The sequence below is a fragment of the Protopterus annectens genome, chromosome 7.part0 (genome assembly GCF_019279795.1).
Source record: "Protopterus annectens isolate FY-2018-M chromosome 7.part0, PAN1.0, whole genome shotgun sequence".
Lineage (NCBI taxonomy): Eukaryota > Metazoa > Chordata > Ceratodontiformes > Protopteridae > Protopterus > Protopterus annectens.
The window spans coordinates 86,594,793-86,616,591 of record NC_056739.1 but is presented as its reverse complement, the minus strand read 5'-3'; the positions used below and the strand labels follow the sequence as shown (position 1 = coordinate 86,616,591).

At 41.3% G+C, this 21,799-nt stretch overlaps 1 protein-coding gene across 6 annotated transcripts in view; it reads right to left on the bottom strand.

Annotated features, from left to right (window-relative positions):
* PPP1R12B (protein phosphatase 1 regulatory subunit 12B) overlaps nucleotides 1-21,799 on the bottom strand; it is a 1,629,528-nt gene that overhangs the window by 951,750 nt on the left and 655,979 nt on the right. The gene's annotated exons all lie outside the window — the stretch shown is intronic.

The following is a 21,799-nucleotide window of genomic DNA, read 5'->3' as shown; positions in this document are numbered from 1 at the left end:
GTTCAATACCAAAGTAAGGTCCCAAGGGGGGAAGGATCCTTAATGGGGGGCCTTACTAAGAAGATACCCTTCATTAAGGATTTACACAATCGAAAAGTGAACAATGAATGAGCCTGACTTGTTTGAAAATTGGAAATAGCAGCTAACTGTAATTTAATACAGAAAAACCAAAACCATTGTGGAAAAGAGTACTGAGAAATAGTAACACATCTGACACTGGTGCTGTAAAAGGGTCAGTGTCCCTGTTCATAGCCCAAATGACAAATCTCTTCTACTTTCTGTTGTATACTTTCTTACTGAAATCCTTTTGTGAAGCTAAAAGAATTTTCCAAACCAGGGACTGAAGCCTGTACTGTCTAATTAAGGTTGGAAGTGGAGAAACCATGCAGTCAATTTCAGGGTTTGAAGGTTGTGGTGCTGGACCCCTGACGGGTGACAAAGAAAATCCGGAATGGGCTCCAGTATCCAAGGAGGATACTTCAGATGAGACCAAAGAAAGGGGACCCACACTTGGCAAGGCCAGAAAGGGACAATGAGGATGACTGAGCTCTTTGACCTGCTTACCTTCTGAAGAAACTTGGGAATGAGAGGGAGAGGAGGATAAGCATACAGGAGACCCGGGGGCCAATCATGGACTAGAGCACCTCCGGGCCTCCCCAGTCAGAGTGGAAAACTTGCTGCACTTTTTGTTAAGGGGGAAGCAAAGAGGTCGCAGCAAGGCTGACCCCAAATGCTGAAGATTATGTTCGCTACTGACTGATTGAGGGATCACTCATGCAGGATCAGAAGAGACCTGCTGATTCTGTCCGCCAAATCGTTGGTTTTCCCTGGAATGTGTGTTGCAAATAGAAGACAGTCTGAAGAGATTGCCTATTTCCACACTCTCATGGCCTCCCTGCATAGGGGTAAGAATGGGTTCCTCCCTGTTTGTTGATGTACCAGACAACTGACATGTTGTCGGAGTGTACTGCAGTAGTCCCCAGAATAAGGATGTCCTGAAAGGCTTGCAAAATTAAGAGGGCCGCCACTGCCCTAATTTCTAGGACACCGATATGCCACTTGGTCCTTGGTCTCATGGGGCAACCACATGCCTTGGACCATCTTCCCATTGTAATGCCCCCCCTCCCCAAAACTGGGAAGCATCCTTGGTCACGGAGGCTAATGGGGGATTGTTCAAAAATGGACAGCCACAGATAACATTGTCCAACTGGATCCAGCAATTGAGATGACACCTGCAGATGGGAGTCAGCTTGATGTGAAAAGACAGGGGAAGAGACAGGATGGACCACTGATTGGTTAGAGACCATTACAGCACCTGCATGAAAAACCTTGCTAGGGGAACTAACAGGATGGCTGCAGACATAGACCCCAGAACCTGCAGGATCATTCGAGTTGTTGGAGCTTGTAGCACAAGGAGCTGTTGTACCTGATTCCTCAGAATGGTCACTCGATGTGGGGGGGGGAGAAGCTATATGATCACTTGTGTTGAGCTGTGTGCGTATGAATTCCAAATTCTGTACTGGACAGAGGTTGGACTTGTTCATGGTTACAGTGATGCCCAGTGTGGGAGCTAACTGGAGTAAGTAATCTCTGGCTTGGATTTGTCGGTGATTTGTGGGAGTGGTCAGGAGCCAATTGTCCAAATATGGAAATACTTGAAATGCTTTGAACCTCAGGTGAGTAGATACCATTGCCATGCATTAGGTGAACACCCAGGGGGGCTGTGGTGAGACCAAAGGGCAGTGCTCTAAATTGGTAGTGATTGACTCCCAGACAGAAGCACAGATATCTCATGGAGCATCTGTATATTTTGATGTGATAGTATGGGTCCTTTTGATCTGTTTAGCACATCCAGTCATCCTTGTGCAACAGAGGCAGAATGAACTGAACCGTGACCATTCGGAACCTCACCTTCTTGACATATTCATTTAGCTTGCTGAGATCCAGAATTGGTCTTAGGTCCCCTGTCTTTTTCAACACTAAAAAGAAGTGGCAGTAGGTTTCAAATCCTCTTTGTTCAGCTGAGACCTCCTGGATGACTCCCTTTTGCAAAAGTTGTTGCATTTCCTGTGCTGCCTGGTTCCTCTGACTGGTGGTACGTCGGGAAGGGTTTTGGATTGTGAAGGTGGAGGGGAAAAGGGAATATAACAGCCTCTGGATATCACACTTAGCACCTAACTGTTTTGTGCTGATTTGTCTAAATATGGGCTAAACTCTTGGCTAGGCTTATAAGGGCATCAAGGCCAATAGCCTAGGAACCTCCTATGATCCTATGATCCTATCTAATTCTAATGAAGTCCTAGCATGTACAGGATGAAAGCTCTTTAATCAATTCATTACATTTATATTTTTGGTTTTAATAAAGTAATCGACCGCCAACTGTCTCCAGAGTCAGACAGTCGGGCAGAGCTTCAGGAGTGCTGGCAGGGCTTATTGGAAGGGGGTTCCTGAAAGCCCTGGTTGTGGACCCCCCTGTCTCTAGGGAAGCATCTGCCATCAAACCCTCTTCCACTGCCTCTGGAGGAGGGTTCTCTGTTCAGCTCCTGGAAAGGCCCTTGGGATTTATGGAACCACATCTTCTTACTCCTGCACTAGTTCTTGGAGAAGGACCTCTGGGGTAGAAAACCTGATTCCAACAGCAGAACTGGTCTTCCCATCCTTTTCACTGCAGGTACGAGTGTCTCCAACTGATGGCCCATAAACATAGGAGCCTCACGAAGAGGATTACTGGCCTCCAACAGATGCCTGCACAGACTGTGTCAAAAAACTCCAGCTTTACTCCATCGCATATTGCCTACACAGAGGCGATCTCTGCCTAACATGCAAAGTTATGTCAAACACAGAGCTGATGGGCATGCTCCACTTAAAGAAATCCCAATCCCTCCAAGCTACACGCTGTAGGGACCTAAACCTTGTCACCACAATAAACAGAACATACTGGAGGGATAGATTCCTGTCCCAGAGACTTCCCATACTCTGGAACAGACTACCTATCTATGTCAAATAGAGCTCCTCATTAGCATTCTTCAAAAAAAATCTTGATAATTGGATGGGAAATAGGAAATTCACCCTGGGGATCACTTTTGTGGCTCTGCTCGACAGGGGCACAGGAAAATAATTTTCTTGGGTGATGAAAGCCAGGGTACATTTTTTGGCTAGGTTTATATAGGCCCTAGGGCCAACAACCTAGTACCTACCTATGAACCTATGAACCTTTGAACCTATGAACCTATGAGCCATCATAAGAGGCATTGACAAATAATGCCTTAAAGGGCTCAGCAAAATTACATAGCCTTATTCAGGCATGCCTCCTTAGGGAAAGACCTGAACCGGCTGCTCGCAAGGTGCTCTCTCTGGTATGGGAAATTAATCTCAGCAAGGAACTGGCGACAGGTGAAAGAGTGGACAGCTTGGGAGAAACTTTCTTAAATTCCTCCACAGGCATGGACTCTGACAGTTCCTTAATCAGATCCCTCTGTAGCTGAGTGAAATGAGCTAGGTAGTTTAGTGACCTCAGTGCAAAAGTTGCCCGGCCGTAAAAGTGCTTCTCAATTCTGTCTAATACTCTGGACTTCCTGTTCGGCAGATGGAAACTGGCAGTTCCTTCTGCCAGCTCCTTCTTGGTGGCCTTCGCCACCACAACAGCATTGACCATGGGACCCTTACTCCAATGTTTCTTGTCTGAAGAGGCACTAAAAACCTATTGGGTCATTTGGGAATAGGCTCGGTTGTGTCCAGTTCCTTACACACATGGCAAGATATTAAGTCCATGAGGCAATCTGCCAAGGAGATCACCCTGGATATAGATGGGTCTGTCCCAAACACCTCCAAGAGAAGTGACTCATCAGAGGAAGGGGGCTAGGTAGACCACCCACCCTTCTGCTTTAAGATCTCCAATATGTCTCTGAAGGATCAAAATCAGCATCCTTGGTTAAGGACTCCAAAGGGGAGTACATGTGCCTCCTTTTACACATCCTCTTCCAAGGGACTTCCTCAGCCGGGTATTCTGGAGAAGTATCAGAAGAAGGGAATCCCTCCTGAGCAGGGATATCTTGAAGGCTGCTAGGGATGGGAAGACTCGCGGCAGGATATGACAGAGTAAGGCCTGGATCCAATAGAGGTACAGGGGCAGATTAAGGAACCTGTATGGTCAAATCTCCAACCCAGGAGAAAACCCTCTCCACCACCTGAAAGGCCGAAGGACCAGGTGAAGCCCCATCCAGTTCTCCCAGATGTGAAACTACCAGGGAAAAATGGGACAGACTTTCAATGGATCCATGGCCCCATAAGAGATTGGACCCGAGCTATCTAGTGCTGAAGCACCAAAGGGGAGGGAAGGGTCTGAGAAGGAAGAAGCCAATCCCAATACCCTAGATCCAGCATCGATGCCACGGCTCTGAGACTCAATCTGCTCCAAAAGGGTCAGAGCGGGGTTCATCAAGGGCATTCTTGGTGTTGAGGAAGGAAATTTCCTCTGTGCTGAGACTGACAGGCATGGCAGTCTCACATCTATAGGCTCTGAAGCCAGAGGCCAGACTGGAGAAGGAGTTCTGATGGGTTGACTAGGATAGCTCATGAATCTGACAGGGGACAGAGCCAAGACTACCCCCATCTGAATCTGGGCCTTAAGAAACTTCCTCATCAACATGCCCATGTCCGCCTAGGGCAAGCTTCTGTAGGACCTGAATGAAGCTGACGAGGGTGGCTTGGAGTACTTAAACTTGTAGGAGAGAGCCAGGGACTTTGTTGAAGCTCTCAGATCCACAGTAGCAGGATCTGAAGTTGCACAAATGGTGATCATTTCCCTCGGACCCAAGGGAACTTTAGGATCCGTAAGGGGAGCCGATTTCGGTGGATCTGAGGAATCCACCGATTTCTTAGGCTTCTTAGAATCTGGAGCATCCCCCAGGGAAGCAGAGAGTGACCTCTTTTTGGACTCCTTAGTGGAAGCTGAGGAGGTAGAAACCAGGGAAGGTATCTGAGCCTCAGAAGGAAGAAGACCATTTAAGATAATTTGTTCCGAGGGTTAAAAGCTGCACAGACAGAACACTCAGCAGTTAGATGATTGGTTCCCATGCAGTATATGCATTCCTTGTGGGCATCCTGGTTGGGGATTTTATGCCCACAAGAAGTGCAGTGTTTAAAGCCTGGAACCAGTTTGTCTGACATAGCCGAGACAAACCCGTCAAAATAACGGACAGTTCAGAACAAACACAAGGCTTCACTCTAAATCTCTAACTATATCTAACTCTACCTTTTAACTTTAATTCTACTAATAAAACTTTTTTTTTAGATGAAAGGTAACAGACAAGAGTCACAAACACACACACACACACACACGCACGCACGCACGCACGCACACACACACACACACACACACACACACACACACACACACACACACACACACACACATGCACACTAGAAAAGAGGGAGGAAAGAAAATGGCCAGAGGCACTACAGATCACTTTCAAAACCAGCTAACAGCTTGAGAGGGGGAATCTGCATTTAAACTCAGTGAGCAGCAAATGAGATCTGAGGTAGCTGAGTGGATGCAGGGTACTTTGGGTATGAGGGAGGAGCTTGAGAGTCAGATCCAAGTCTGTGGAAGTGGCCAAGCCGGATGCAATGATTGGATCTGAGACCCTGTCATGAGGGTGAATTAAAGAGACAACATCAGATCTACAATTTTTTTTTCATAAGCAAATAATATGATTTTCTAGTAGTTCTTTGCTCCTACAATACCGGCTGCACATCTTCAGAAAAACATGCCTAAACGGTATTAAAATTCCATCATCTACACAGTCAGCTGAAGATGTTTTTAGTGGAGGAGTATCAAACAACCCGTCTTGTGTGAGTAGGTCCTGTCTGTGAGTAAGCTTGTGGTAACTGGCCATGGCCATTCTTAATGAAGAGGGAACCACTGTTGCTTGAGCCAGAAGGGGGTCACCACAAAGATCTTAGATGGCCCTTCTAAATTTTAAGAATGATTCTGAACATCAGTGGAAAGGGTGGAAAGCCATAAATGAACATTCCTATCAAAGAAAAACAGAATGCATCTGCTTTTCAGGTTGCTCAAGTCCTGCAGAAAAAAAAAAGCCAGTTGTTTGTTGAGAATGAGAATGGAGGTGAAAATAGCCAGTTATTTGTTGTGGATGGAGGTGAACAGGTTCATAGGTATTTACTAGGCTAATGACCATAAGGTACCTTTTAAGCCTAGTCATGTATCCCAAATCTCTGACAAGTTCTGATGCCCTTCATAATTGTAAGCAGGGGCTTGGCAGAGGAAACATTTACATGCAGGGTCCTGGGGCATGAACCATTTACAGGATGACTGTGTCCATTAGAGACATAAGTTCCAAATTATATAGGAATTTCCTGTTCCCCATCCAGTTGTCCAAGTTACACTTGAATTTGGGTTAGGGGAGAACTCTGCTTCACATGGATAGGCAGCTTGTTGCAGAGAAGGGGTAGTCTTTTGGGATACACACCTGTCTGTCCAGAAGGTCCTATTTATATCACAGGCAAGGTTTAAGTCTTTAAAATGGGTAATTCTGGTGTTGACTGTTTTGCAGATATGCAGGAGGTCCATTAGGGTTGCGTATGACAATCCCTTGTATGCCAGGCACAGATAGGAGACAGAATACAGGGACAGGGACATCAGGTGGTCTGTATAGGACATGTTACTTACACCCTGTATTCTTTTTATTGAGGAACCTCTGCAGACGTTCAAATTGTTGGATGTGCCTGGATAGGTACATATCAAAGGGGGCACTGTACTCAACAATAGGTTGACTACAGTAGAAAAATGGCCATCTTGGACTTAGATGCCATACCTTTGTTTACAGGTTGTACAACACAGAATGATTTCTGCATTTCTGTAGACACATGATGGTCAAAGGCTAGATTACTGTCAATGTGCCTTCCCCAGGTTCCTGACTACTGGGTCAACTCTTAGGGGTGTGTTGGCAATATGATAGTTACCAGGGGTGGATGACTTCCCGAAGGATACTATTATGCATTTCTTGGCATTTAGGTTTAGTCTGTGGGACTGACACCAGTTATTTGTCTGTGTCAGCCCTTCCTAGAGAACATTTGAGTTGGTGGGGGATGCTATGATTGCTCCTAATTTGCAATTATCTGCAAATTTAGTCAGCCATAGGCCATTGACATTGGCTTTGATTTCAGAGAATTAAATGCCAAAAAGGAGCAGTCCCAGATCCAATCCCTGAGAGTCTCTGCCTGTGACTAGCCTCTTTGTAGACATGGACTCCACAATTCTTACTTCCTGGGTCCTCTCTGTGAACCTGCTGGCTATCCACCAGGTGACATAAGAGTTTAAAATTGCTTAATATAGCTTGTATTTAGACAGCACATTTGCAAGGGCCTGTGCACAGTTTACAGGAGCTGCTCTAGGATTAGTGCACTCTCTCTGATCTCTGGAGTGAATCCAAATGACATCCAAGGCATCCTTTGAAATCTACACAAAAATAAGTACTTTTATTCACTGTACTGCACTTTTAAACTGTGTATTAATGAATTGCCACCTACTTTCAATTGTTTTTAGCCGTTTTAACAGTTGTGCTGTTTCACTGTTTCAACTGCTTGCTGTTTGAAACAGTTTTTCCTGCACTTTCTATTTTCCAGTACTTGTATATTTTATAGCATAGGCTAGATTCATATTTGCTGAATCCAGACTGTTTAGCATTATCTAAGCACCAAACCCAGCCATCTTACATTAAGAGGGTCCCCTGCACCCTTGTGGCAGAAGAGTATAGCAAAGGACCTATCTGAGTTGGAAACTGTGGAATAAGGCACAGTACTGAGCATTTCTATTGGCTACCTTGTTTGAAAATTGCTTAACTACTTTTAAAAAAGGGTTCTCACAGTTGCTACATAAGCCCCATGTTTGTATGGGTTTGTGCCTGTTTCACACAGCTCTACAGAGTTTGGCAACCAGCCACTGCTCTGCTGTTTTCAGCCTAGCAATTTGAGGCATCTGTTTGTAGCTCATCTCAAAAGCTAAAGTAGATTTATTTTCCCTTAGAAGCTGCCTGTACTCCAAATGAGAAGTCCCTTAAATTGCACTTAAATGCTTGCAGAGCACTTCAGCTGGACTTTCTACAATATTTGCCACTTTAACTGACATCTCCCAATCATTAATAGTCTTGACCCCTTGAGAACCCCATTAGTATAGACCCTACATTAAGCCCCCAATTAAACCACATCCTTCCTCATTAAAGTAAGCAAATTTACACCTAGTATTATGGGTGTTCAGTTCTTCTCAATTTCTTTTTCCAGCCTGATCGACATGGGTATCTGAGGCAGTGTAGCAATTACCTCATGTATACTGACAGCCCACTACTCCTAAACCACTCAAGCTCAATTTGTGAGAGATGCATTTACAATAAGAATTTTGAATCCTTACTCTCTCATTCACAAAACAGTGATACCGAACAGGTTGTATGCCCACATACTACACCTGCATGAACCATTCTCTCAACACATAAACCATCATACATGGGGGTACTCACTAGAAACTCACCTAAACACCAGAGACCTCTGAAACACAAACATGCTACACATAATACAGCACCTACAGCGCTCAATGCACATAAAACCACAAGCACAAGTGTCTCACCAAACAAGCCTCTAAGGCAAAGCAGATCTAAACCAAAATTTCTGATTATAGGTGACTACATACTGAGACACACAGATGTCCCACTCACCAGGCTGGACAAGGAAAAGGATATGGTCAGCTGTCTGCCGGGTGCCAGGATCCTCCAGATTGCACACGCACTCAAGTCTCTCCACAAGTACCGTTATGACTCGGTCATAGTTCAGATTGGTGTGAATGACGTACCTCACTGGACTATATAAAGAGAGGCATGAATGAGCTCTCTGAATATGTGTCTCACTGAGCAGCATACTACCTTCATCTAAGATTAGACAACAGTATAAACAAAAAATGAATGACTTCAACAACTGGCATAGTTTCTGGTGTCATTCTAAGGGGATCCAGTACCTGTCAGCCAGGGATGACATGGTAGATGGACCACACTGCTTTGCCAGAAATGGTCATCTGTCACTTCTGGGATTTCGGTTATTAGCTAAGGCTCTTGCCTTCACCATAGTGCTTTTTTTAGGCAATGCCATAACAACAAAATTCTGGAAGTAAAAATATCTTCAAAAAGCATCTTCAAGGTTGTGCTGCTAAATGCTAGGAATTTAACCTAAAACTGCACTCACTGGAAGCAGTCCTTACCTTAGAAGATGCTGATATATGTGCAGTCAGAGAGACTTGGTTTAAGGATGTAGAAAGCACCCCGGCCATACCACGTTATAATGCCTTCCACACATTCAGACCACAAACTGAAAGTGCAAGAACTAAAGGAGGTGGAGTATCACTATTCATCAAAGATAAATACATCTCTAGACTGGTTAAACAAAACAATTCCCTTGAACTAATCTAGGTCTAACTGACTGTAGGTAAGACCCCTCTCCAAGTCATTGCCAGTTATAGGACCCCCTCCATGAACCAGAATACCCACACTGCATACTTGGATCTACTTGAATCGCTTAAGATACAGCCAAACACCCTGGTTTTAGAATCATGGGATCATATGAAGTTACTAGGCTATTGGCCCTGTGGTTCTCACAAGCCTAGCCAGGTGGAATCCAAGGGGTGTATTTTCTGTTCCCCATCCAGTTATCCATGTTGCGCCTAAAAAAGGTTTAATGAGGTACTCTGCTTTACATGGAGTGGGAGTATATTCCACAAAAGGGGAGTCTCTGGAACACAAATCTGTCCTGCCAAGAAATCCTATTGATATCACAGACCAGGTTGAGGTCTCGCATACAGGTTACTCGAGTGGAGCTTGACTTGCAGATATGTAGCAGTCCCATCAGGGTGGGGTCTGAGATTGTTTTGTATGCCAGACAGAGGTCACCTCTAAGGAGTCTGTAGGAGACAGAGTAGAGGGACAGGGCTTTTAGCCTATCTGTGTAGGGTAGATGCTTGAGGCCCTGGATTCTCCGGGTGAGGAATCTCTGTGGTCTCTCCAGCTGCTGCATGTGGTTTGTGAGGTACATGCTGAAAGGAGCATTGCATTCAATAGTGGGTCTTATAATGGAAGAATACAAGGATGTTATGACCACCTTGTCCCTGGATGTAATACTCTTACTACTGAGGTGGACCATATAGAAAGCTTTCGTTACAACGGAGGCAATACGGTGGTCAAAATATCAAAATATATCTATATAACTATAAAAGTCAACACACACTAGCCAAAAAACTCTAATTATTCAGTGCAATAATAGGAGGAGAAATCTCTAAGTAAAAACGACTAACTCCTACACAGAAAAGGGAAGGAAAGGAAGGAAAAGCCCTCTAATTCAAGCGGGTCAAAGGAAGCCCTCTTACTCAAATGGACACCCCAACGAGGAAGGAAATAATGCTAATAATAAAAACAATGACCCAAACCTCTCTAAATTAAACAAGCTTGCGACTGGGATAGGGAGAAAAAAACAGACAGACCTAGCAGTAGACAACGGCCAACAAGAAAACAGCACAAAACAACAACAACACTCTCAAAATACACAACTCGCAGTTAATTTATTTGAGTGACATAAAAACGGTAAGCGCTTTCGCTAGCTATCTTCCTCAGACCTTCAAGAACAAACACACCTTTCCTTTCCTTATATACTACCTTCAAATATTTCAAAATGTGTCATTACCAATTGGAACACTTCTTACATGGTCATGTGTCTAATTTAAATATTTATACAAAAATGCAAAAATAAAAGCAAAGGTAAAAATGCAGAAGTAAAATGATGAAAGCACAGCAACAACTTGTTCAATATAAAATGTATAAAAGTTATACAGCACAAATATAACGCATATAACATGCACTAATTTATAAAGAAATAAAATAATAAATGCACAGCAACAGCTTGCTCAAATCACAATTCAAAAATACAGTTCAAGAACACAATTCAGGAATATAGTTCAAAATATTTAAGGGTCATGCAGCACAGTTATAACACATATAACCTGCACTGATTTATAATACTGATTACCTCTCAGCACTTCTTGGTGGTTCCCACTCTGTTCGCCCTACGGGCTCACTCCGCTCCCCTACCCTACCCCCAATTCTCACCCACCCCCAGTGGTCCTACCCATATACTTCCTATACCACACCCTCTCTCCTGTCCAACCTATCCATGACGCTAATTAATTTACCTAAACCACACCCATCCTTTACAGCTTTTCCAGTACCCTCCCTTTTACAACCCTACATACACTATTTACATCAGTCACTCCACCTTTAGTAGCTTTTCATCTACACCTCCTTAACTTATCACTTCCCTAACAACCTCTTTAATCTCACAAGCTCTTTATCTCTTCTATCCTACCCCATCTTCTTACAACTTCTTTATCCTTCTCATTTCTCTTTTATTACCTCCCTATCTTATCTATCTACTACTTAAAGAATACTCCTTTACTTGTAATATTAATTTCCTCTCAAATACTCTACCTTAACTTCTCATCTGTTATTTCCTGCCCTTCCCACCAGAAACAGTTTGCACTTACTAAGTAATATGTCTACAATAACTAAAACTATCCTATCCTTAGTAATACTCTCAGCCACTCTTATACCTATCCTTACCACTACCTATCTCCTCACCTCTTTTGAAAATGCAAAATGCTACTACTTTAACTACTCTCCTAAACAAACATTACTATATAACACCACCTTTACACATCCCCAAATAAATATCACCTCTACCTCTAGCTACTTGCTACCTAAATATCATCGTCTTACACCCATGAAATTAAACCAGCCCTCAATAAAAAAATTCAAAAATCCACTTACCCTTAATTCTCACCCTCTTTCTGTACTAAAATCACCCACCTTAAAAGATGGGGACATCCACCCTAACCCAGGCCCTTCTAATCTCTCCACTTCACCTATTCTTAGCACCCCTCCCAACACCTTAACTTCCCAGACCAGTCCTTCTAACTTCCTACTAATAGGTCATCTTAATATCCACAGTATTAACAACAAAGTTGCCCATCTCCATGCCCTTGTAGATTTTCACTCCTTTGACATCCTCTGTCTTACAGAAACCTGGTTAAAACCCACAACAAAGGATAATGAAATTATCCCCCCAGGGTATAATATACTAAGACTCGATAGAGTAAAATGCAAAGGAGGTGGAGTAGCCTTACTGTTCAAAAATGACCTACACATCTCCTCTATACCTTATAACCCACCTGAAAATAGTAAAGTTGAACTCTTAATCACCAAATTCCAACTCAATTCTAACAAAGCGCAATATATAATCTGCATCTACCTACCACCAGGTAATAACACTGCTACAATAAAGGATACCCTATGTTGGTTATCTACTACTTTTCCACAAGAAACTATTATTCTAGGAGATATCAACACTGACTGGAATAGTATAAATGCAGACAATCCTTCCTCTCACATTAATCTGCATGACTTTTGTCAAACCATCTCTACCACCAGTAGAATTAACAAACCTAATAATAAAGAAACTATACTAGATTTGATACTAATCAATAAACAAGAACATACTTATAAAGTAGGGACCCTACTTGATGATGTCAGTGACCACATGCTCACCTATGTCATTAGACAAAGGCATGACACTACAAATGCCCCCAACTATAGGACCTTTCGATCTAAGAAAAATTTTCAGCCTGCACTATTTCAAACAGAACTTAGTGCCTGTGACTGGAACCCTGTAAAAACTCTCCCTCTTGAAGAAGCTGCTAAATATTTCAACAACAAATTCTTAACAATCCTTGACAGACATGCACCTAAATGATCCATTAGAACAAAATCCAAACCTGCCCCATGGCTCTCAAAAGATACCAGACAACAAATTTTACTTAGAAATAAGTCCTGGACTAAGTGTAGAGCAACCAGAAATACCTCAGATCAACAAACCTTTAGACAGTTGAGAAATGCTACAAAAAAAGCAGTTCTCTGTGATAAAAAAAAGCTACTTTTGCAAACTGCAGCAAAATCACCACACTAATCCACAAAAGTTCTCGGCAAGCATAAATAACCTCCTTCACCCTGGCCAATCTAGCACTCCTTCCCCTCTAGGGTCAGAAAACAATACCTCCCATCAAACTGCCCATACCTTTAACACTTTCTTCACAAATACCATACAATCTCTAGCCAACCAACTATCAACAGGTAACTCTGATCTAACTAACTCCTTACCTCATACTCAGCCTACATTCCAACTAAAACCCATCCCTACCTCCTACATCTATAAACTTATCCACAAACTCAAACCTTGTACCCCCTCAGCCGATAACTTACCATCTGAATACCTTCAGCAAGCTGCCAAAGTAGTCGCCTATCCTATATCCATCCTGATTAACCGTACCATAACCGAAGGAACCATTCCAGATCTCTGAAAAATCTCTCATATTATTCCCTTACACAAAGGAGGTAACGCTACTGACTTTTCTAACTACAGGCCTATAGCCCTCCTTTCTCCAATAGCCAAAATTATGGAAAAATGTATTCACCAAAAGCTTATGAATCACTTACTAAAACATAACATTCTAGCTAACTGTCAGCATGGTTTCAGGCCTTAGCATAGTACCACCTCAGCTCTCCTGTCCTTCACCAACACCATTAATAATAACCGCAATAATAACAGCCTCTCATCAGCACTCTTTCTCAACCTGTCTAAAGCCTTTGATATGGTTAACCATCACCTTCTCTTGAATACTCTGTCATCCTTCTCTCTTGACACCAGAGCAATTCTCTGGTTTAAGTCCTACCTTAGTAATAGACAGCATGCAGTCCTTTGGGACAATTAACTATCTTCTCACCTTCCCATTTCCCTAGGAGTCCCTCAAGGATCCATTTTTGGTCCGCTCCTATTCTCATTATTCATCAATGACCTTCAAATAGCCATTCCTCTAACCACCTGTATACAATATGCTGATGATTCTACAATCATATGCTCTGCCAGTTCTATATCTGAACTTCAGTCTTTAACCCAAACAGCTTTCAACACTGTAGAGTCATGGTTCTCTAGACGGTGCCTTCTTTTGAACACAAAAAAGACCAAGCTACTATTGTTTACGCCAAACAGTAAGTCCTCCCCCCCCCATAGATTTCTCCATTCAGTCTAGCAATGGTACCCTTATATCCCCAGACTTTTCCACCAAACTATTAGGAATTACAATTGATAATAATCTCACCTTTGACATTCACATTAATAACACTATTAAATCTGTTAATAAAAAACTGGGCTCCCTATATAGGATAAAACCTTTCTTGACTCCAACTGCCAGAAAGACTATTGCCCACTCCCACCTAATTTCAACTCTTCTGTATGCAGCTCCCATGTATACTAATCTAAAAAAAAGTAATCTTACCAAACTATCCAACTCCTTTAATAGTATTGCTAGATTTGCCACTGGAAACCCATATAGAACTCACCATTGTCATAACCTTCATCAACTAGACTGGCTGGAACTAAAAAACCTTCTGATACTTTCCCAACTTACCATCACTCATAACATTTTTTATCAACCTAATAATACACCAGTACTAAACAACCTTATATCACCCTATAGGAATCTTGAGTCCTTACGCTCCTCCAATAAACTACTTACTAGGACCACCAAGTCAAACAACTTAGCTGGTGACTCACTATTCTCTAATACCATGGGAAAACAATGGAACCTCTTGCCCTCTGACCTTACCACACTTCCATCCCTCTCTCTCTTCAAGCAAAGTTTTAAGGCATACCTTAAAAATCACTGGCTATGCCCTTGCTGTTACCCAGATTGATCCTCTGGACTTCTCATTGTCATCTCTTGGCCTCCCACTCTCCTACTCTCTTTCCCATTTTCTCTCCTAAATTAGAAGGTACTTAAGTAATCTCTACTACTTGACAACAATTAGATATCTTGTCTGCTGAGCTATCAATGTACCCTGTTGGTAGTATTCCCTGCCTCTTGATTAATATACCCTCTTTTTTTTTCTCTCTCCCTTCCTTTTTTTTTCTAATAATATGTCTAGCATATAATCCTTAGGAAAAGTAACTGTCTGCATAAACCAGATTTACCAAAGTTTTAAAGGTATTTTCTAATAATGTCTTGGGATTGCCCTAGACTTACATGCTGTAAAATGTTCTGTAAATGTATGATGTATCCAGTATAGTATGTCTTTTTGTCTTCCTAGAATGTATAGCTAATTCCTTTTTGTCTATTTTAAACCTTTTGGTGTGGTGGTGGTATGTTTTACAATTGGAGCTTTTCTCCTCGGCCCTCTGCTGAAAATGGAAATATATCCAGCTGGACTAGCCCAGTTAACAAATGTTAAATAAATAAATAAAATAATATAGCCATAATACAACCATATAAGTTAGAAATCAAATATTTTGAGTTTCTGGCTTCACTTTTTCATCTTCCCATTCTTTAGGTAAGGTTTAATAGACGCTCTTTCATTGAGTCCTCTTCCTTTGTCTGCTGCAGTAGACATATTTTGAACTATATATTCTTGAATTGTGTTCTTGAACTGTATTTTTGAATTGTGTTTTGAACAAGCTGTTGCTGTGCATTTATTATTTCATTTCTGTATAAATTAGTGCATGTTATATGCGTTATATTTGTGCTGTATAACTTTTATACATTTTATATTGAGCAAGTTGTTGCTGTGCTTTCATCATTTTACTTCTGCATTTTTACCTTTGCTTTTATTTTTGCATTTTTGTATAAATATTTAAATCAGACACATGACCATGTAAGAAGTGTTCCAATTTGTAATGACACGTTGAAATATTTGAAGGTAGTATATAAGGAAAGGAAAGGTGTGTTTGTTCTTGAAGGTCTGAGGAAGCTATCTAGTGAAAGCACTTACCGTTTTTATGTCACTCAAATAACTAAAATGTGAGTTGTGAATTTTTACAAAGACTGGACTTGTTGTTACTTGGATAAATCCTTATGTTTGAAGACTATATGCTGTTTGAATTTTTCAGCCAAAGGCCTGGTTGCCTCATTGTAATCCTGAGTCTTGGTTTGATTTTCTTGCTGAATTTTATCAGCGAGGCATTTACTCCATGGAGTATAGTCCATTTTGTTGTTTGCTACTCTCAAAATACTACCACACTACTTTAAAGTTAGAAAAAGCTACAATATCACAAAATTTTTATGAAATCACTTGAGATAAAACAGAAACGTTTCCACTTAGCGTAGAGCTTGCATAGAAGCACCCAATTTTGTTTAGCGGCAAACGAGATCTGGGTAATCTTCCCTGAGCATCATGGGATAGGGTATAGCCAGGAGTTGGTGGAAGCTCTTGAGCTTTTGTATAAGGCCGAGTCGGAACTGATTCTTGGTTCCAAACCCAACAAGCCAGCAATGAATGAATGAAGGTGAGATAGGACAACATAACATCAATCTTTTCTTTTTGTGGGTGGAAGAAGTACCAACTGAGAAAGCAGTACAATTTCCATGGTCAAACCAAAAGTGGTGCCTAATTCTCTAGGAAGCTTAGCAGCAATAGCTGATAAAACAGGTAACCAGTAAAAAACTAACTTCTTCCCCAACTCTCAGCCTAACCCCAAAGAGTAAAACAGCAAGTTTCTCCACAGAGATAATAGTCAACCACAAAACTAAAAAAGTACATTCCTGTTTAAAAGTACATAAAAGTCATGAATCAGACAACAAAAACTGAATAAAAAAATACTTTTTCCTAGTTTAAAAGCACATCTTTTACAGAAAAAGGTAACTTTTCTTTGACAAAAAGTAAATTGGAGGGTTTTTTCCTGGAAGAGAACATATCTGCCCAGCAAGGGAACAGTATTAGCCAACAGTTGATCCCCAAAAGCCCACAGAAGAGCACTTTCTTTGGTGGCAAGAAAGCTCTGAAGGACTTGGCATCCAAACTTAACTTTTGGTCATCTCAACTCAAGCTAATGGTTTGGGTGCATGAAATGTGCCCTTCAGTTTTGGAAGCTGACTGCCTATTATAGCATATGCAGGATATAACCCATATAGCTTAGTCTACTGCAGCAGTGATCATAATGATGGGCATCTGTTTGTCTATGTATTTATCAATCAAGTTTTGGATTCTAACAGAAACACAAGAAAAAGTTGAGTTACTGAATCCTTCTCACAAAACTTTAATACCACAGTTAAGCGCTTTCAGTCAAAACTTTGGCCTTCTTCAGAACAAACATTCACCTAAAACCATTCACTTAAAACAGACCAAGATGGAGAACTTGACTATAGTGAACTTAAATGGCAGATTTTGTTGGATGCTTGCAGAGCACCAGGTTTGAACAATGAAGTTAACTACAAAGCAGTTTTAAAGAGAAAGGCATACTACAACAAATGCAAATAGGACTAATTCATTACATATTTTTTTAAGAAACATGTTGTTATGTGGTCCCCCCCACACACACATTTTTTATGTGAATGTTTTAAGTGAATGGTATTAGGTGAATGTTTTTTCTTTGTTTTTGTCAATTAATTAAATGGAATTGAGATGTGATTGGTTAAGATTTTTTGACCATTTTATATAAAAGGGTAGTATTTATTCAGTTGTTTGTTCTGAAGAAGGTCAAAGTTTTGGATTTGTGTTGTGTTACACAAGTTTGAGACATCCAGGGCAGTTTCCTTTTCAAGTTTTGGATTCTAATAATCTCTCCACATCTCAATAAGACAAAGCCTTAGGTGATATGTCACAGTAATATTTCACTTGTATTCAGCTTTCTGTTAAGCAGATTGTACATTTGGCATTTTGTCTAGATAAAAAAGAAATTACACTTGTATAAAATGCACTTATCATAACTGGAGATGTTCAAATTCCTCTTTGTTGTAGTAGCTTTTTGGTTATATGAGTTGTATTCTGCCTAGTATCTAACAGTCGACCAGCTTCTCAAAGCTCTAGCTCCCTCTCACATCTACACTTTGACTGCTGACTGGCCAGCCCCTTGGAGGGATATCAGCAGTCAGAGTAAAGAAAACTTCTGAACTTTCTTGTCTATAAAAAGGAAATGAACTTACTTATCCTGAACTTCTAAAATATATAACGGTAAACAAAAATGTTATATCCCAAAACCTAACTTCATATAAAAGTAAGGAGAAGGTGTGTGGATGCAGCTACTGCAGCAGAAAGGAATTTTAACACCCACTGTTATGGGTAAGTGCAACTTACACAACTATACCATGTTCATCATTCTCACTGCTGCAGTAGCCTTTTAGCTACATGGGTGGATTACCAAAGCCTATCCAACCTGGAAGGAGAAAGAAAAAGGGTGCAGGAGCCATGGATAATAATCCTAGAAAAGCCAGTAAAGGACTTGGAAAAGGAATCCAGTTTGTACTGCTTTGTAAATGTACAGAGGACCATGTTGATACCTCTAAAATGCTTTTAAAGACAACTCATTTCCAGGATGTCATCATAATCTCCAGATGTCTAACAGAATGTGCCTTGATACCGTATGGAATAGATTTGGCATGGCGGGTGTAACAAAAAGCAGTAGCTAAAAAAAACACCCTTAGAAATGGTCTGTATCGGCACAGGTTGTCTTCCTTTGTCTCATTATAAGGAATAAAGTGCCAATCTGCCTTTCTAAAGGAATTAGTACTGTCAATATAGTACCTTAGCTGCCCATGCACATCCTTTCTCCCTGGTTCTGGGCATCTAGATAGAACACTGGGAGACTGATGGTTTGATTCAAATCAAACTCTGAAACAACTCTGAGCATGAATAAGAGATTTATTCTTAATGAGACCCCATTTCTATGGAAAACCAGATAGGGTAACCCACCATAAGTCCTTTCAGTTCAGGTAAACCTTGCAGATGTCAGAGCAATAAGGAATACACTCTTCCATGCACTGAACATTAAAGGTGCATGAGGATCAGGTTCAAAAGGAGACAGTTATCTTTTCCAGCACAAAGTTAAGATCCCAAGAAGGAGCCTCCAAATTTCCAGGAGGCCTGAAATGCAAAACTCACTTCAAAAACTGTTTTATAAAAAACAGAAATGAAAAGGGAGGATCCATGGACAGACAACCTGAAATGGCTGCAAGATTTACGTTTCAGACGATTAAGAAAAGCCCCTGATGGGGCACTATTCACCAGCTAAGCCTAAGCACCAACTAGAAGATCTTTCCACTTGCTAATATAAGATTTCCCCAGAGCAGGCTTTTTTGCCTCCTTTAGCACCTGCTAAAAGTTCTCATGAAAGAGGTGCCTAAAAGATATCAAGACTGAATGATCCAGGCAGTTAGATGAAGGTGTTTGAGACTGGGGTGCATCAAACTCCCCTTGTGTGAGTAAGTTCAGTCTGAGGAAGCTTCTGATAACTGCCTTGGTCAATTCCTTAACAAGGGAGAACAAAATGCTGTTTGAATCATCACAATGATTTTTGGAGAGTCCTGAATTTTCAGAATTACCCTGGATATCAGTAGAAAGGATAGGAATGCATAAAGAAACACTCCTGAACACAGGAATAAAAATACATTGTTTTTCAGGCTTTCTTGTGTTTTGAAAGGAGGCAAATACATGTATTTGGTGAAGAGGTTAAGGTTGCAAACTGTAGTTCTTGTGGTACAGGCTTTGATTCCCTCAGCCCTCATTTGCCTCCTGTATGACTTTGAGCAAGTCAGTTAACCAGACATCGCTCCCAGGTCACCCCTGAAAAGGGACTGTGTATCCAATGAGACTACCTATTTACCAAACAGGTTTATTATTATTATTATTACAATTATTAGTATTATCATTATTATTATATGAAGTGTTCACCACAACTGGATCAATTCCTGGAAGACCCCCCTCTTTCAATTTCCATTCATGAGTGGCTGTCCTGGTCCTGCACAGCTTATCTGCCACTATAATTTTGCTCTGATGGAATATGAGATGCTTGGAGGGTTAAGAAGTGCTGCAGAGTTACCTCCCAATCCATCATAGCAAGCCTATACAGACCTGGTACCCCCTGTTTGTCTATGTACAACATCACTGTGGTGTTGTCTGTAACCACCTGCAAAGCTTTTAGGGACCACAGATGACAAAGAGATTTTAAAGCATAGATCATAGCGAAAGTCTCTATTTATGTGCTTTGGTCTGTCTAACGATTTCCACAACCTTTGTACCTTTACCCCATAGAAACTGCTCCAAAAGGAAAATCTGAGGGGTCTGTAATTACAGACTGACTTGGGACAGGAAAAAAAGAGAGACTTGGATTCTGAGCCATTTGCTGTTTCCACCAGCACAGTTCATTTTTGTCAAGGCACAAAAATGGAATTTGAAATTCTAGAAGATTAAATCTTTGGATCCATGTAATTTTTACAAACCACTGGAATTTTTTCTAATGGGTAACCTGGTGAGAGGGATCAAGAGAATCATGGAAGCCATGAACCCTAGGATCCTGAAATATTTTCTGGCAGAAGTATGAAACTGATTGGAGAAGCTCAGGAAAGTTTCCAGATAAAAACCCATCTTTTCCTGTGTAAGAAAAGCTTCTTGCCGAGAGGTGTCCAGAAGGCATCCCAGAAACACAAACTTGTGTGATGGAGTTGAGGAGAACTTTTGTATATTTATATGCCCATGTAAAGGATTCTTGACATCTGGGAAAAGACTCTGCAAACAGAAGTCAGTCATCTGAATAAGGAAATACGTGAATGCCACACAGCCTGCAATGAGCTATCTATCACTGGAGCTAGACACTTTGTAAACACCCTTGGAGTTATAGATAACCCAAAGGGTACTGCAGAAAACTGATAATGTGACCCATACACACATAATCTGAGAAAAGTATTGAAGACTGTGGCTATGGAAATGTGATAAGCATCTATTAGATCTTGTGTTACCATAAAACTCAAAACAGGGATGAAAATTAAAAGACAGTGAAACTGAAAGGTCAGCATTTTAAATTGTGGTCCTTTCACATACAGATTGAGAAAGGAATGATCAAGAACTGGTCTCCATGAAAGCTCTTTCTTTGGAACCAAAATAATTGTAGCATAGAAACCTTTCCCCTTTGATCTAAAGACAATGCTGTATGACTAATAAGGAGGACAAGCACTGAAGAACCTGAGGAAAAAAACTCTGCTGGGTTTGGAGGGTCGGAAGTACTTCTCCTGAAAAGAAAGCTATGTACTTACCATAACAATAGATTTGTGTTATCTCTGTCTGATTCAGCCTGTGGGACTTAAGATCTGACACCGGCCAGTTCCCAAGTCTTCTACTCGCTTAGCTCAACCTCACATACCCAAACCACCACCCCCACTCCTCACCCTAATCCTCAGATCGAGTTTGTCCCATGAAGATGAAATGATGAACACTTTCCCTACATATGTATACATACCTATATATAAATATATGGATTCACTATACAATCTTGAAGTACTGAAATGTCGAATTTCAGTATTTCGAGACTGAATAGTCAAAAACCCACGTACACAAAAACCCACAATCACAAATACCACAACCGCGACCATTCACACACACACACACACACACACACACACACACACACACACACACACACACACACAAACCAAGACATAATCACACACACATACATCTACCTAACTAAACAAACATAACAACACACAGAAACACACCTGACCTACCTATAAGCAGGGAGGCAAGCCCGCAAGCACCCCCCCCACCCCCCCACTTATATATTCTAACTCTGAGGTTGCACTAAACACACAAACATACAAAAAACACCACCGCACACACTCACACACACTAAAATCCCTACCCAATATCCTCAAACA